The following is a 16,236-nucleotide window of genomic DNA, read 5'->3' on the forward strand; positions in this document are numbered from 1 at the left end:
TTGTGTGGTATCCCCAATAGGCCTAATCACGGACGATTTCTAGACAAAATAATATTATTTATTATTACATCTTGCATATTTGGAAATCTCTCCGAAAAATATTAATTTTTGGCGGATTATTTGATTTATACCGTTCTAATTTAGTTTGTTTAGTTTTGTTAAACTTTTCCTTATTTAGTTTACATTTTGAAAGTGTTCATAAGTTAAACGTTACTTGAAAACTCCTCTATGGAGTCATCTAGTGGAGGCGAACCGCCTGATATTGAGAATTCGATGGATAGTAGCTGTGATTTACAAGATTTAAATGGATTTCTACCCAACCAGCCTCAAAATAAGATAAGTAGTAGTATTAATCTTAACAATATTAATGAAAAACAAAATACTTTAGTAAACTCAGATCAACCAGAAAAAACCAGGCCTGTTTATTTATACGAAAAAATTGATTTAGGACCTTTTTACATTTTCATTGAAAACTCCAGTTTAAATTTTACAGGAAAATTAAACGCTGTTAAAATAGGCGAGATCCTATTTACGTTACATCCAGAAATTGACAATTATATAAAAAAAATTGACTCAATCGGACGCAACCGAGTTAGGGTCTCATTTAAAAATTATAGTAGCGCAAATGCTTTAGTTACTTCCAAATTCCTTATTCAAAAAAATCTGACCGCATACATTCCAAAATTTCAATTGTTTAAACTAGGTGTAGTAAGGGATATAGATTCAGATATATCGGAAGAATATCTTAAAAATAGAATAAAGGAATTTGATCACCATTGCAAATTCTCGGTTGAGTATGTGAAACGAATAACAAGAAAAATAGTAGCAGATGACAAAGTAATATTTAATCCAACAAAATCAGTTATTGTGTCTTTTAAATGCCAGAATATACCAAAGTATGTAGTAATTAATCATGTCTTACACACTGTTGAAAAATACCAGCAAAAGGTAATTATCTGTTACCACTGCTATAGGTATGGGCACATGAGTAAGCAGTGTAAAAGTAATCCTCGCTGTTTTAAGTGTCATGAATCTCACGTTTCCGATTCTTGTCCTTTATCATCGTTTAACAAAAAATGTCTATCCTGTGAAGGTGAACACTTCACTAATGAATGGGAGATATGCCCAGAATTTGATCGTCAAAAGAAAATAAAACATTATATGTCTGAAAACAGCTTATCTTTTAAGGAAACAATTAAACTCTTTCCTAAGATAACTTATGCATCTATAGCAGCCAATAATTCCTCAATAAATTCTCATCAAACTCCAAATATGAATGCACCATCCTCTTCATATTCCTTTACTCAATTGTCCACGTCTCAAACATCTTCCAATCAGTTCGCTCTACCTTCAGTTTCAAATAGATATACAATAATAAAACCACCAAAATACAAACGACCTATCTCTTCCTCACCAGACCAAGTAACAATGGAACATCAAAAAATAATAAAGTTAAACCCCATGTCCAACAGACCTGGTGGTATTATCACCTCTTCTTCGTATCAATCTACATTTAATCCAGAACAAGGATATAAAATACATGAACCATCAAAAGAATTAACAGAATTAATATCAAATATAGTTACAAGTATTATCTCTAATATAAATCACAAAAATTTTGAAATTCCAGAAAAATCAGTTCTAGTAAATTCAATTCAATCAGTTTTAAGTTCTCTCTTATATAATAATGAATAGATTGGTAATTTGTCAATGGAATTGTAGATCGGCTAACTCTAATAGAGAAAACCTTATCCACCTATTAGAAGACCAGAAAGTTGATATCGCATTATTGTCAGAAACTAGATTTAAACCAGAAAAGTATTATAACTTTCACGGGTACAATATTGTCAGAGACGACCGCTTTTCAGTAACTGTTGGCGGTGGCTCAGCAATTTTAATAAATTCAAACCTATATTACGAGGAAGTCACCATGAAAGTAGATTTAATAAACGTCAATAAAGTAGCAATAAAAATAAAGTTTAAGTCATATACTGTCACATTTATATCTATGTATGTTCCCCCAGGAACCAAGTTATTGTTACAACAATGGAACAATTTCATAACATCTATAGAAAGACCATTTATAATAGGAGGTGACCTTAATGCTCACCACATTGCCTGGGGCCTAGACAACCAAACAGATATGAAAGGTAAAATCTTGATGGACTGTATAGACGATAATAATTTAATATTCAAAAATGATGGCTCTCCTACTTTCTTTAGGAACTTCTCGAAATCGGCAATAGACCTGACCATTTGTACTCCTGACTTAAACCACCTGATCACTTGGAAAACACTTCAAGACCTATTTGGTTCAGACCATACACCTATAAGAGTAGAGTTAGAGGATCAACCAACTCATACATATAATCCATATTCACAAAAGTGGAATTTAAAGAATGCCGACTGGAAATTATATGAACAGTATTCGGAAGATGTATTCTCTCAATTTAAAGATATAAATTCTTATGAACAAATTTTGCACAATATAAATACAACTGCATCCTACTGCATCCCCAAATTTAAAATAAAAAAACCGACTTCCAGAGGAAAATACTGGTGGAATTTAGAATGTGAAGAAGCAGTCAGAAGAAGACAGGAAAGTTTTTGTATATTCAGAGAAAATCCAAACCATGAAAACCTACTTAAGTATAAAAAAGATGATGCACATGTCAAGAAGATCACTAAACAAACTAAAAGAAATAGCTGGAGAGATTATGTCGGATCCCTAAATAGGTCAGTCCCTATTAAAGATGTATGGTCAAAAGTTAACCGAATAAAAAATAGAAAAACAAAGAACAAAGTCCCTGTTATTCTGTCGGAAGCTTCGTGGATAGAAGAGTTCCATCAAAATATCACACCGCCGTCTGCAGAATTAGTAATTCCTGATTTACAACTAAATGCTCTGTACGACTATCCAGAACCAATCCGTTTCCTAGTCAAACCATTTTCTGCCACTGAACTAAACTTTGCGTTGAAGAAAAACTCAAATTCAGCACCAGGTGCCGATAATATCCATTACTCGATGCTATCAAATATTTCAAGAATTGGTAAGGCTGCACTACTAAATATATATAATGAAATTTGGATGCGCCGCATAAAGATTCCTGACGATTGGCACGTTTACACTATTATCCCGGTTTTAAAACCAGGAAAATCATCAAAGAATTGGGATTCTTACCGTCCAATCGGTCTGGCTTCCTGTATACTAAAAACATATGAGAGACTTATTAAAAACCGTCTGGAATTTTGGCTAGAAAAGAACGACCTATTACCAAGAAGTCAGTTTGGTTTTAGAAAAGGTAAATCCACACAAGATAGCCTCTGCCACTTTTTAATAGACATTTATAGTTCCTTTACTTATAAGAAAGCAGTTAGTGCTTTGTTCTTAGATATAAAAGGGGCTTACGACAACGTTAATCTTCACATACTATACGCGAAAATGTTGGAAATAGGAATACCCGAGATAGTAACATGGAACATCATTAACTTATACATTAATCGAGCAGTTCACGTTAGATTAAATGGAGATCAATCTAACTCCCGATACACATCTTTGGGACTACCTCAGGGTAGCATCCTAAGTCCTATATTATATATACTGTATACTGCTGACTTAGAAACTAAACTTCCTCAACACATAAAAATCCTACAGTACGCTGATGATGTTGCGATATATGCAGAAAATAAGTCAATAGATAGATGTAATAACTACCTTAAATCGACATTGAATATTATAAAAAAATGGGCTACCGATAATAACTTAACAATATCAGAGAGTAAATCAACCATTGTTACCTTTACTAAAAAACGATATGTTCCTCAAAGCCATCTACAATTTGATAATACTAGTATTCCTTATAAAACTTCAATAAAATTTCTTGGCGTATTTTTAGACTCCAAATTAAATTGGAAAGAACACACAAATTACATATTACGAAGAATGGAAAATGCAATGAATATCATGAAGACTGTAAGTGTCAGTAACTGGGGAGCTGATCCAAACATATCAATATTACTATACAGAAATTTGATAAGATCAATCTTAGACTATGGATCTATTTTTTATGGCTCAGCATCAAACTCTGTACTCCAAAAAATCGAGAGAATCAAAAATAAGGCACTTAGGTTATGCACTGGTTATCTTCGTAGCACACCTATATTGGTCATGGAATGTGAGCTTAATGAACCTCCACTTTCATTACGCAGGGAATACCTAAGTGAGAAATTTATAGTTAAAACAGCGGTAAACGATAAACTGCTATTAAATAAAATTGTTCATTTAACCACCTTATACCTAACTCATTATTACTGGGAAAAAAAGAAACTGCTTTTAGTTGTGGAAAGCTTCCTCAACGTTTCTAATTCCATTGGCGACATACACCAAATTGAACAAAGCTCGTCTCGAAAGCTAAATTATGAAGATTATTTATCTCCAGTTAACTGTCATTTAAGTAATATTCGTGCGACAGACTTCCTTACTAAAATAGACCACCTTCAGTGTGTACAAAAAAACTGGGGGAGTTATCAGAAATTATATACGGATGGTTCAAAAATGGAAGGAAAAGTTGGATATGCTATATATTACCCACAAAAAAGTATAAAAATAAACAACAGATTACCTGATAAAATGACAATTTTCACAGCTGAACTCATTGCAATCAAAGAAGCATACAAAATATGTATTAATCAAAAAGAACTCAATTATGTTATATTTACAGACTGCCAAAGCATTGTAAAGACATTGAAATATAATGTACATAATTTTGCAGAAAATTATATCATCAGTGACATCATAGCAATGAACAGTGAAGCTTTGAAATCGGGCAAAAATATAATATTGTGTTGGATAAAAGCACACATTGGTATAAAAAACAACGAAATAGTAGATGATCTGGCTAAAAAAGCAACAACGAAGGAATCCACTCTGCATACTTATCAACTTCCTATGGGAGACATAATTTCTATTATGAGATCTATCAAACGGACGAAATGGCAGGAACAATACAATAATTCAGACAAAGGAAATTATTACAAAAAAATCCAGCCTACACTTCCCATCAAGACATGGTTTAATCAAGTTTCCAACAAAGGCTTTATCAAAACTATTTGTCGAATAAGAAGTAATCACTGTCTGACTCCAGTCTACAAAAGAGAAATAGGACTTGTAGATAATGATGAATGTTTATGTGGAGAGCTAGCTGATCTACAACATATGCTATTAGAATGTCCTTTACATTTTATTGAAATATCAAACTTTTTTGCCAATCTAGTTCAAGTTAATGTACAATTTCCTTTTAATCTTATATACCTTTTACAATCAAACAATCTAGATGTTTATAAAATTTTGTACAACCATGTTAATTGTTTAAAATTAAAGCTCTGAGAAAAAAGAAAAAAAAAATAAAAAAAAAAGAAAAAAAAAAATAATTAAATAAAATAAAAAGATACTAAGATCTAAACCTCCGCGAGGTTGAATCGGGTTTAGGTCTTAGCGCGATAAAAAAATATACAAAAAAAAAAAAAAAAAACTAAAAAAAAAAAAAAAAAATGTAATAAAAAAAATGTTAAAAAATATAATAAAAAAAATAATAAAAAAAACAGAGTAAAAAAAAAACAGTAGTACTAATAGTTTTAAAATTTAGATACTAAGCATATATTTTGTAAAAGAGAGAATTCAAAACACATTGACTGGCCAGTTGGTTGCTTAAACCAGTGCCAATAAAACATAAACACACACACACATTATTACATCTTGAAAAAGATTTATCATAGTTATTATTTTTTAACTTTTTTCGATGGTCCAGGATGCGAGTCAAGATCTGAATCAGTATCCGAGATGAATTTTTGTGGTATAATGAGAGTTCATCTTCCAATTCATTTTCTTCAACAATTAATGATGATATGTCCACGATGTTGCTGCAACTTTCACCACCACAATGGAGGCACACTGCTGAACATTTGAGGTCTGCTTTTTGGCAACCACATGCACTTCCAATTTCCATTCCAACGCCAAAAGATGAATTTAATAAGCTCAGGGGTACTTACTGGAGGCTTGGAAGTTTGGATTGGTATCCAAAATTTTCCATGCTTTTTCCAGCCCAAATCTTCTGGACCACAATGTTTACCGAGCCATGACTGAATCTGGTGGTACACTCGGAGTCTGTGGAATCGGGCGCATCTTGTTTTAGCGAATCGTTTGTATCTCAGGGTTTCCAGAGAATCGTCTTTATTTCCGCCATGTAGAGACGAAAAACGTTCGCCCACAACAGTAAGTAAAGACTTTCCCACTGACAAATAATTTTCCCCAGAAGTATCTGACAAATAAAATAACCACCACTCATGATGAGCGCTTACAAAAAACACAAAATGCTTATCTAGTCACAAAAATATAAATTTTACCCACAAGACTCTCAATAGTATTATCTATAAAACTCAAAATACTTTTCATTTTTTTAATACGAGTTCACGTGGCCAAATAGGTAGCACAACTGTAAGAATTAGTTAAGTAGAGGGGAACCGACTGCTGTGCCACCCAGGATAAATTATAATTAGGGGTACGGAATTTTCGCAAATAAAAAAACATGAATTTCGCATTAACTTTTTTATAATTACAAAATTTCGCATTTATTTTTAACTACGAGTAAAACAACAAAAAACATTAATTAAAAGCTAACATCATTGTAATTTCGACATTCGCCTCTTTAAGAGCAGTTCTTCGATCTGTCACTACAATATTATATGATGAAAGATCCTTCTGTTTCAACACGTGTTACAACAATAAACAACCTTTCAAAAATTACAATAGAAAACTTTCCGTAAAATCTTTCCATACCTTCGTAACTACCTACTTATTTAGGGGTGAGTTGAGCATATGCAGGTATTTCGCGGAAATAAACAAAAACTCCATATTTCGCATTTATCGCATTTATGTTCAAAATTTCGCCGAAATTCGCATCTATTTCGTAAAAACGAAAATTCCGTACCCCTAATGGAAGAGGAAGACTGACGTAACTGCAAATTTTCTCAATTCCTGTTTATTGCGAATTAACTTCTAAAATATTATGTACAGATGATACAAAAACGACCGAACTGTAAAAATGTACTGAGCCACTATAGGGTAGTTGCGTCGTTACTGAAATACGCGCTATTTTAGACCTTGTTTCATATGTATAATGACGCAACTGTAGAGTTGAAAATGGGGCGATTAAATTAAGATAATGAAATTCGAACCAATATCGATGAAAATAAACGCCATCTTTGTCAAATAACAAACGCCATACCGATGCTCCTGGACGATTACTCTTAATTTAATCCCTATTTTAAATATTAAAAAATCTTTTTTTGCTCTTCTGATGAATTTTGCATTTTCGGTTGCGTCATTCATCTTCTGAACCGGCGAATTTGTCCTCAAACAACTTCTTGTGCTTTTTGTATATATGCTTAGGGTTCTAAGTTTTATAGTGGAGAGAAAGATCAAAAATATATTAATAATAGCATAGGCATGTTAAAATCATAATCAATTATATGAATAAAAAATATATAGATAGAAAAGTAAGCCTAACGTTTTGTTTTTATTGTATCCCTGTGAGCATTCGAGAATCTGGTCAAGTTTGGAGCGATGTAAAACCCTCTACAAAATTATTATAATGATATTTTATTGTAAAATGAACTGAAAAAAAGTTATAACCTGCAAAAGGAAACTTGTTAATTTTTTACTTATTTTTGTTTATATCTTTTTTATTGGTCACTTGACGATAAAAAGTAACAGAAACAAAATTGTAGAAAATTTAATATGATACATTTTATGTTTTATTAGATTTTCCGTAGGGTTGGTAGTTTACGAAATATAGCGCGAAACCCCTTTGCACCCCTTTTCCAAGATGGCGGCCGGGGGACAAGGGTGTGGCGACCCAAAAACTTGAACTTAAGCTCCTACTGATCTCCTCTACACAATAAAAAAATAAAATTGACTCCTCTAACAAATGCAAGGTACGGCCTAAAAAATGTAACATTTCAATGGACTACTCAGCGTTGCCAGTGTTCTTTCTTTCAGTAGCCATACCTCACAGTTGTATAAAGTGACATTTTTTACTACAGTCTCATATAATACCCTTTTTTTGTTTTCTTTGCTGATGGATTAGTCCCATATAATGCTGTTTAATATTGTGATGGCTTTTCTACCTGACGTGTTTCTTTCTCTTACGGCTTTGTCGAATGTTCCATCGAGCGAAATATTGATCCTACATATTTGTAGTCGTAGCAGTGTTCTATCGTGGCCAGGTCATCTAATATAATATATTTTTGTGCTTTTCCAATGTACAAGTATTCGGTTTTATTTTCTTTTTATTCACTTCTAAACCCTATATACTATCCTCTTCAATTAATTTTCGGGCATGTAGTTGATGGCCATTCACCAACACTATGTTCTTCAAAGTTGAGCATATATACCATAGGATTGGTGAGTGATATATCCCCATTGTTCTACATTTTTGTTCCAATCTTTTTAAAGCACTTTCGAGGTCTATTTTAAATAAAGTGGGGGACAGGCAACATTTAATCCTTTTGATGTTACACACCCTGTGGTTATTCGTGTCGCTGCTTTTAATTTGGTTATGGGATGATTGTATAATACTTTGACGGCCTTTATTATTTATTCTATATTAACATTCGTGCTTTCCATTGATTGTTGCAGCTTCTTCAGTGGAACGCTGTCATATCTTTCCGTAGTTCGATAAACAACATACGAATTTCTTGATTCCGTGCCATTTTTTCTCTATTATCTGTTACAGCTCTTCCTTGGTAATTTTTACAATTGCTTTTACCACCTCTTTATGTATAGTACTGAGATATGATATTTTCCATTCCATAGGGATTTCGATTGTGCTTATGCATTCTTGAAATAGTTGCCGATAAGATGTTCGTACAATTCAAGATATTCAAAATAGAGGTAACGGTCATATTAAATACAGCAGAGTATTAATTAAACGCATTATGCACATAAAGTGAAGAGCACAAAAACGGGAAAAAATACGTCTTTAGTTTGGTCGACGCCTGGCCCCGGTAAAATGTACCGGCTGTACCGCCCTCTCGGCGAGCCTGGTTGTGGTTAATTAATCCCATATAAAAATAACATTTAGAATATGTAGTCACAAAATAAACGAGAAACAAAAGACCTCCGTCTCGTGTTTTCGTATTGGGCTAGTGTACATTATAATGTAACGAAATATAAATGATCATTATATTTCGCAGTCTAAATCCCTGACCCAGTTTGGTAGATAGCTATAAATTATGTCTAAATCCCTGACCCAGTTTGGTAGATAGCTACAACTTGAACATTTGGGCTTAAAAGGAATCACTGCTATACAGTGGCGGCTCATGGTAATTTAAAAAGGGTGTTCAATTAAGGAATGTAATTATAGAAACGGTGAATAAAAGCCGCTGGCAATTGCGGCACAGGCGAAAAATTTTTGGGGAAAAAACCCAGCAGGACCTAAGCGGATTAGTGAAACTATTATACTTTCCTGCTTCTCACCAAATTATATATTTACTTATTGCATAGGCGTTCATTAAAAAATTATCAATGGTGAGTGCTTTGCCTGTTTAAATGTTGTGGAATATTAACCATTTTTTAAAACGAAAAGAAAATCGTTTTCGTTTTGATGCAATTCGAGTCTCTTGTCATCCTCTGATACCGTGTTTCGGGGTCTCTACCCCTTATCAAAGAGACTATGCAAGTAGACTGAATTGAATCAGGACGAAACGAAGAAGAACTGCATATATTAGGGGTAGAGACCCCGAAACACGGTGTCAGAGGATGGCAAGAGACTCGAATTGAATCAAAACGAAAACGATTATTTTCTTTTATTTTTCATACCTTACTTGGTTTAGAGTACAAAATGACCACGTTTCGTTAAAGTAATCTGAGACGCATTGTTGGAGTGTTTCTCCTAGCGGCGCCGCTTGGTACTATCGTATCTCGGTTAACAGAATACTGACTCGTGGTCGAAATTTATTTTTGCTCATTTCGTCATTCCCCGTTAGAGGACAGTCTAACCACACTCTGCTGCAAATATTTTAATATATGCAGTTCTTCTTCGTTTCGTCATGATTCAATTCAGTCTACTTGCATAGCCTCTTTGATAAGGGGTAGAGACCCCGAAACACGGTGTCAGAGGATGGCAAGAGACTCGAATTGAATCAAAATGAAAACGATTATTTTCTTTTCTTTTTCATACCTTACTCGGTTTAGAGTACAAAATGACCACGTTTCGTTAAAGTAATCTGAGACGCATTGTTGGAGTGTTTCTCCTAGCGGCGCCGCTTGGTACTATCGTATCTCGGTTAACAGAATAATGACTCGTGGTCGAAATTTATTTTTACTCATTTTTTAAAACGTTTTTATATACTTGGCTTGGTTGGCGTCACGGACTCCGTAAATTTTGTAATCCATTTTAAAAATAGTTCTAGGCTATGTAGGTACCTGAAATTTTCAGAATAGTTTTGAACTAGCTAACAATGCAATATTTAACTGCTATTATACAGGGTAATTGATTAGTGGGGTAAAGCTCCGTAGATCCGTTATAGTAATGGATAGCGATAAAAGTTAATAACAAAAATTGTAGCCAACTTTGAGCTTCACATTACAAAATTAGTTAGAATTTTACAGGGTGTTCGATAACATAGTGGCAGATTAAACTTATGTTTTTTTAAATGGAACACCCTATATTTTATTTTGTATTCGAAATCTTCTTAACTTCTCCATTACAAAAATATAAAGGTTTGGTATGATATACAGGGCATTTACAAAGTTATTACTTTTATATGAAAATCGTAACAAGTTCAACTCCCTGTATAAATAAAAATAAGCACAACGGTAATGGTTTATTGATGCCATATTTTTTTACTTATTGTCAAAATTTTCATAAATGATTTTCCTGATTTTCTTTATATTGATTACAGGGTGAGTCAAAAGGCAAGTACATTATTTTCTCAGTAATTTTAAATGAAACACCCTGTATTTTATATCACTATCGAAAAGTACTATTACCGTTCTTTAATTTATATATAACATTCCCTATGTCTAAATTTATTAGATTTTGAGATATTTTCATTTTTCAGAGCAAATTATTAATTATGGGTCTAAATCTATCCAAATCTCAGGTAAGCCATGACTTGTCTAAAAGTGACAATTCATAATTACTGATTATCAATCTGTAATCAAAGTTGGCTACAATTTTTGTTATTAACTTTTATTGCTATTTATTACTATAACGGATCTACGAAGCTTTTCCCCAATAATCAATCACCCTGAATGGATAAATCGATATTTTTTATTTCAAACTACATATTTTAAAAATGTGGCTAATGCAATGACATTTTAAAGTACGTTAATAAATCAATATCTACAAATTGATGGTGGGTCAGTGACATTAGACTGCAGACCGAGAGTTCCTTAGTTCGAACACGGCTGTTGCGTATCTTTCTTTATTTTTTTTAATAAATATAAAAGTTGATATACTTAAAATTCGTATTTTATAAGTTAATTATTATATATAAATATGTATTATAGATACCATTTTAAACAAGCGTGGTATTATAAAAAGTACTTTTTTATACTAGTGTAATTTTCGGAATTATAATTTTAACAGTTAATACACCTACTAAAAATTCATATTTTATTCTTTCCAAACATGTTGTGTCCTATATATACAGAGTGTCCCAAAAGTAGTGGAACGGTCGAATATCTCGCGAACTAAACATCGGATCAAAAAACTGAAAAATACGTGTTCAATAATTTTCAAAAATCTATCCAATGACACCAAACACCAACCCCCACTACACCCCCTGGAGGTGGGGTGGAGGGTAACTTTAAAATCTCATACGGAAACCCCTAGGTTTTCTTGAAGATTTGGATTCGTTACGTAAAAGTAAGCAACTTTTATTCAAGACATTTTTTCGAACTGTGGATAGATGGCGCTATAATTGAGAAAAACGATTTATCCTGATACCATAGGTAAATTATAGAAACGGTCTAATATCTCGAGAAATACACTTCCAAATGAGAAACCAAAAAAAAAGGTTTTTATTACTTTTCGAAAACCTATCGAATAACGCTAAACATGACCCTCCCACCCACCCCCTGGAGGTGGGGTAGGGGGTAACTTTAAAATCTTAAATAGCAACCCCCACTTTTTATTACAGATTCGGATTTGTCATGAAAAACTAAGCAACATTTATTCGAAACATTTTTTAGAATTCTTGACAGATGGCGCTTTAATTGGAAAATACGATTTATTAGCGCCATCTATCAGCAATTTTAAAAAATGTTTCGAATAAATGTAGCTTAATTTTTCATTACAAATTCGAATCTGCAATAAAAAGTGGGGGTTGCTATTTAAGATTTTAAATTTACCCCCACCCCTTCTCCAGGGGGTGGGTTGGAGGGTCATTTTTGGTGTTTATCGATAGGTTTTCGAAAAATATTAGAAACCTGTTTTTTTGGTTTCTCATTTGGAAGTGTATTTCTCGAGATATTAGACCGTTTCTATAATTTACCTATGGTATCAGGATAAATGGTTTTTCCCAATTATAGCGCCATCTATCCACAGTTCGAAAAAATGTCTTGAATAAAAGTTGCTTACTTTTACGTAACGAATCCAAATCTGCAAGAAAATTTAGGGGTTTCCATTTGAGATTTTAAAGTTACCCCCCACCCCACCTCCAGGGGGTGTAGTGGGGGTTGGTGTTTGGTGTCATTGAATAGATTTTTGAAAATGATTGAAAACGTATTTTTCAGTTTTTCGATCCGATGTTTAGTTCGCGAAATATTCGACCGTTCCACTACTTTTGGGACACCCTATATAACAAAACCGTGTTATTATAAAAAGTACTTTTTTATTATAGTGTAATTTTTGGAATTTTAAGCATTTTATCTCGTCAAATTATTTTATATTCTCTCCTATAAATAATAAAAACGTTTTATTATAAAAAAGTTATTTTTTATAAAAGTGTAATTATTATTATTTATGTATGGTAGGTATACATAAAATCTGTAACTAATTTCGATTAAATAAAGAATAAAGCATTCAATTCCACACCACCATTGAGGTAAAATACAAAGCGCATTTTTTTCCTATACCCAGAATCTAATACTTGGCGAACATCAATATTGCCAATATCTGAGAGTTGCAATTCATTTTTTAAATGAATTTGGGAAGATCCGTGTTTTTTATTTTTGTTAATAAATGAGATAAATCCCGAACGCCCGTTTTTGTCCACTCTGAAGAAATAGTTTCATTCTTTGAAAATACTAAATGATGGAAAACAAAACAAAGAATGTAGTTTGTCACATCCGCACAACCACAAAGTTGTTTTATATTGTTCAAATTTAAAGCAAAATTTAAACTTTTTGTTTTTTATAGCACATTCTTGTATCTCCGGCCGAAGTGGACCATTATTTTTTATAAGAAGTCGGTTTTCAACAATATTTGTATTTTCTTTTATAAATTCCACTGAATAAGACTCCATCATAAAACTATTAATATTGTATTTAAGATTTAACCGTATTTAACTAAATCCCTCAACAGAAAATTCCAAACTGTGAACCGAAACGCTGCACTGGTCTCTGTGTGCACTGCACAAATCCTCACTGTTTTAGATAGGCGAAATTCTTTTTCACCGATTTTAAGATTTCTCTTTCTAATCTACAGCGGTAGGTTAGAACTGGCTGGTTCAATTTGAATTCTGCACCAGAGCATAGTACGTGTATCCAGCGGCGTAGGGCAAGTAAATGTGATTAATAAATAATAAAGTTATATTTTAATGATTTTATGAGATTAAAAAAAATATTTTAATAATATTATAATATTTATGAGATTTAAAAAAACTGTATTTTAATGAACTTTTATTGGGTGTTCACTGCACAAGTGAACCAATGGAGAAACCGCCCCTGCTGCTATATTATTTTTTCGTAATGAGTAATGAATTCATAGTAGAAATAAACATATTTTTAAAATGTGTTGAATTTGTCTTTGGAAGAATTAATCGCAACCATCCGCATGGCTCCACACACTAGTTCCAACATTAAGAGGAGTGAAAGCTAGGATGGGTGAAGAAAATAAGTTATTGTTTCTTTTAGGTCTTGGAAATTGCAATAATAAAAAATTACTTATTCGCATTTGCTATATTATATTTTGTATAAGAAAAAGAATGGTAAAAGTCTAAGTTTTCACTCTAATGGAATATAACATATCCCACCAGAATGAAAACAATGGGAACCTTCTCTGGTAACACCTCCGAGGCTTCTACAATTTGCAAGCCATACGGATGCTGAGACTAAGGAAGATGAGGGAATTCTACAATTTACAATTCACGTCCCATCTGCTCAGCGCGGTAAAGTTCCAACGAGACTGGTTCCCTTCATACTCCACACAGAGTAAATGTAAATAAAAAATGAATAACCATTTTCAATTTCGTTGCAAAACGAAAATACAGCCGAACAATATTCCAGTCCAATCAGAGAGTGCTGCAAGCATCTCTACCGGTTTCGAAACTTATTAGTCTCTCATCAGGAGGCACATATGCTGCTCTCCCTGATCCAACCAAAACAAACCCCAGCGTGCAGTCCCGAATTGCAACGAACGAAATGGCATAGATGCCCTAGCGGCAACTGCTAGCAAAAGACTAAGTTTTCACTCTAATGGAATATAACATATCCCACCAGAATGAAAACAATGGGAACCTTCTCTGGTAACACCTCCGAGGCTTCTACAATTTGCAAGCCATACGGATGCTGAGACTAAGGAAGATGAGGGAATTCTACAATTTACAATTCACGTCCCATCTGCTCAGCGCGGTAAAGTTCCAACGAGACTGGTTCCCTTCATGCTCCACACAGAGTAAATGTAAATGAAAAATGAATAACCATTTTCAATTGCGTTGCAAAACGAAAATACAGCCGAACAATATTCCAGTCCAATCAGAGAGTGCTGCAAGCACCTCTACCGGTTTCGAAACTTATTAGTCTCTCATCAGGAGGCACATATGCTGCTCTCCCTGATCCAACCAAAACAAACCCCAGCGTGCAGTCCCGAATTGCAACGAACGAAATGGCATAGATGCCCTAGCGGCAACTGCTAGCAAAAGACTAAGTTTTCACTCTAATGGAATATAACATATCCCACCAGAATGAAAACAATGGGAACCTTCTCTGGTAACACCTCCGAGGCTTCTACAATTTGCAAGCCATACGGATGCTGAGACTAAGGAAGATGAGGGAATTCTACAATTTACAATTCACGTCCCATCTGCTCAGCGCGGTAAAGTTCAAAGTTGCAATTCGGGACTGCACGCTGGGGTTTGTTTTGGTTGGATCAGGGAGAGCAGCATATGTGCCTCCTGATGAGAGACTAATAAGTTTCGAAACCGGTAGAGGTGCTTGCAGCACTCTCTGATTGGACTGGAATATTGTTCGGCTGTATTTTCGTTTTGAAACGAAATTGAAAATGGTTATTCATTTTTTATTTACATTTACTCTGTGTGGAGTATGAAGGGAACCAGTCTCGTTGGAACTTTACCGCGCTGAGCAGATGGGACGTGAATTGTAAATTGTAGAATTCCCTCATCTTCCTTAGTCTCAGCATCCGTATGGCTTGCAAATTGTAGAAGCCTCGGAGGTGTTACCAGAGAAGGTTCCCATTGTTTTCATTCTGGTGGGATATGTTATATTCCATTAGAGTGAAAACTTAGTCTTTTGCTAGCAGTTGCCGCTAGGGCATCTATGCCATTTCGTTCGTTGCAATTCGGGACTGCACGCTGGGGTTTGTTTTGGTTGGATCAGGGAGAGCAGCATATGTGCCTCCTGATGAGAGACTAATAAGTTTCGAAACCGGTAGAGGTGCTTGCAGCACTCTCTGATTGGACTGGAATATTGTTCGGCTGTATTTTCGTTTTGCAACGAAATTGAAAATGGTTATTTATTTTTTATTTACATTTACTCTGTGTGGAGTATGAAGGGAACCAGTCTCGTTGGAACTTTACCGCGCTGAGCAGATGGGACGTGAATTGTAAATTGTAGAATTCCCTCATCTTCCTTAGTCTCAGCATCCGTATGGCTTGCAAATTGTAGAAGCCTCGGAGGTGTTACCAGCGAAGGTTCCCATTGTTTTCATTCTGGTGGGATATGTTATATTCCATTAGAGTGAAAACTTAGTCTTTTGCTAGCAGTTGCCGCTA

At 34.0% G+C, this 16,236-nt stretch overlaps 1 protein-coding gene across 2 annotated transcripts in view; it reads right to left on the bottom strand.

The window, feature by feature from the left end:
• The window catches only part of LOC126888833 (gastrula zinc finger protein xLCGF3.1-like), a 173,905-nt gene that overhangs the window by 6,218 nt on the left and 151,451 nt on the right, over nt 1-16,236 (bottom strand). The window lies entirely within an intron of this gene.

The sequence above is a fragment of the Diabrotica virgifera genome, chromosome 7 (genome assembly GCF_917563875.1).
Source record: "Diabrotica virgifera virgifera chromosome 7, PGI_DIABVI_V3a".
In the NCBI taxonomy this organism is placed as follows: Eukaryota; Metazoa; Arthropoda; class Insecta; order Coleoptera; family Chrysomelidae; genus Diabrotica; species Diabrotica virgifera.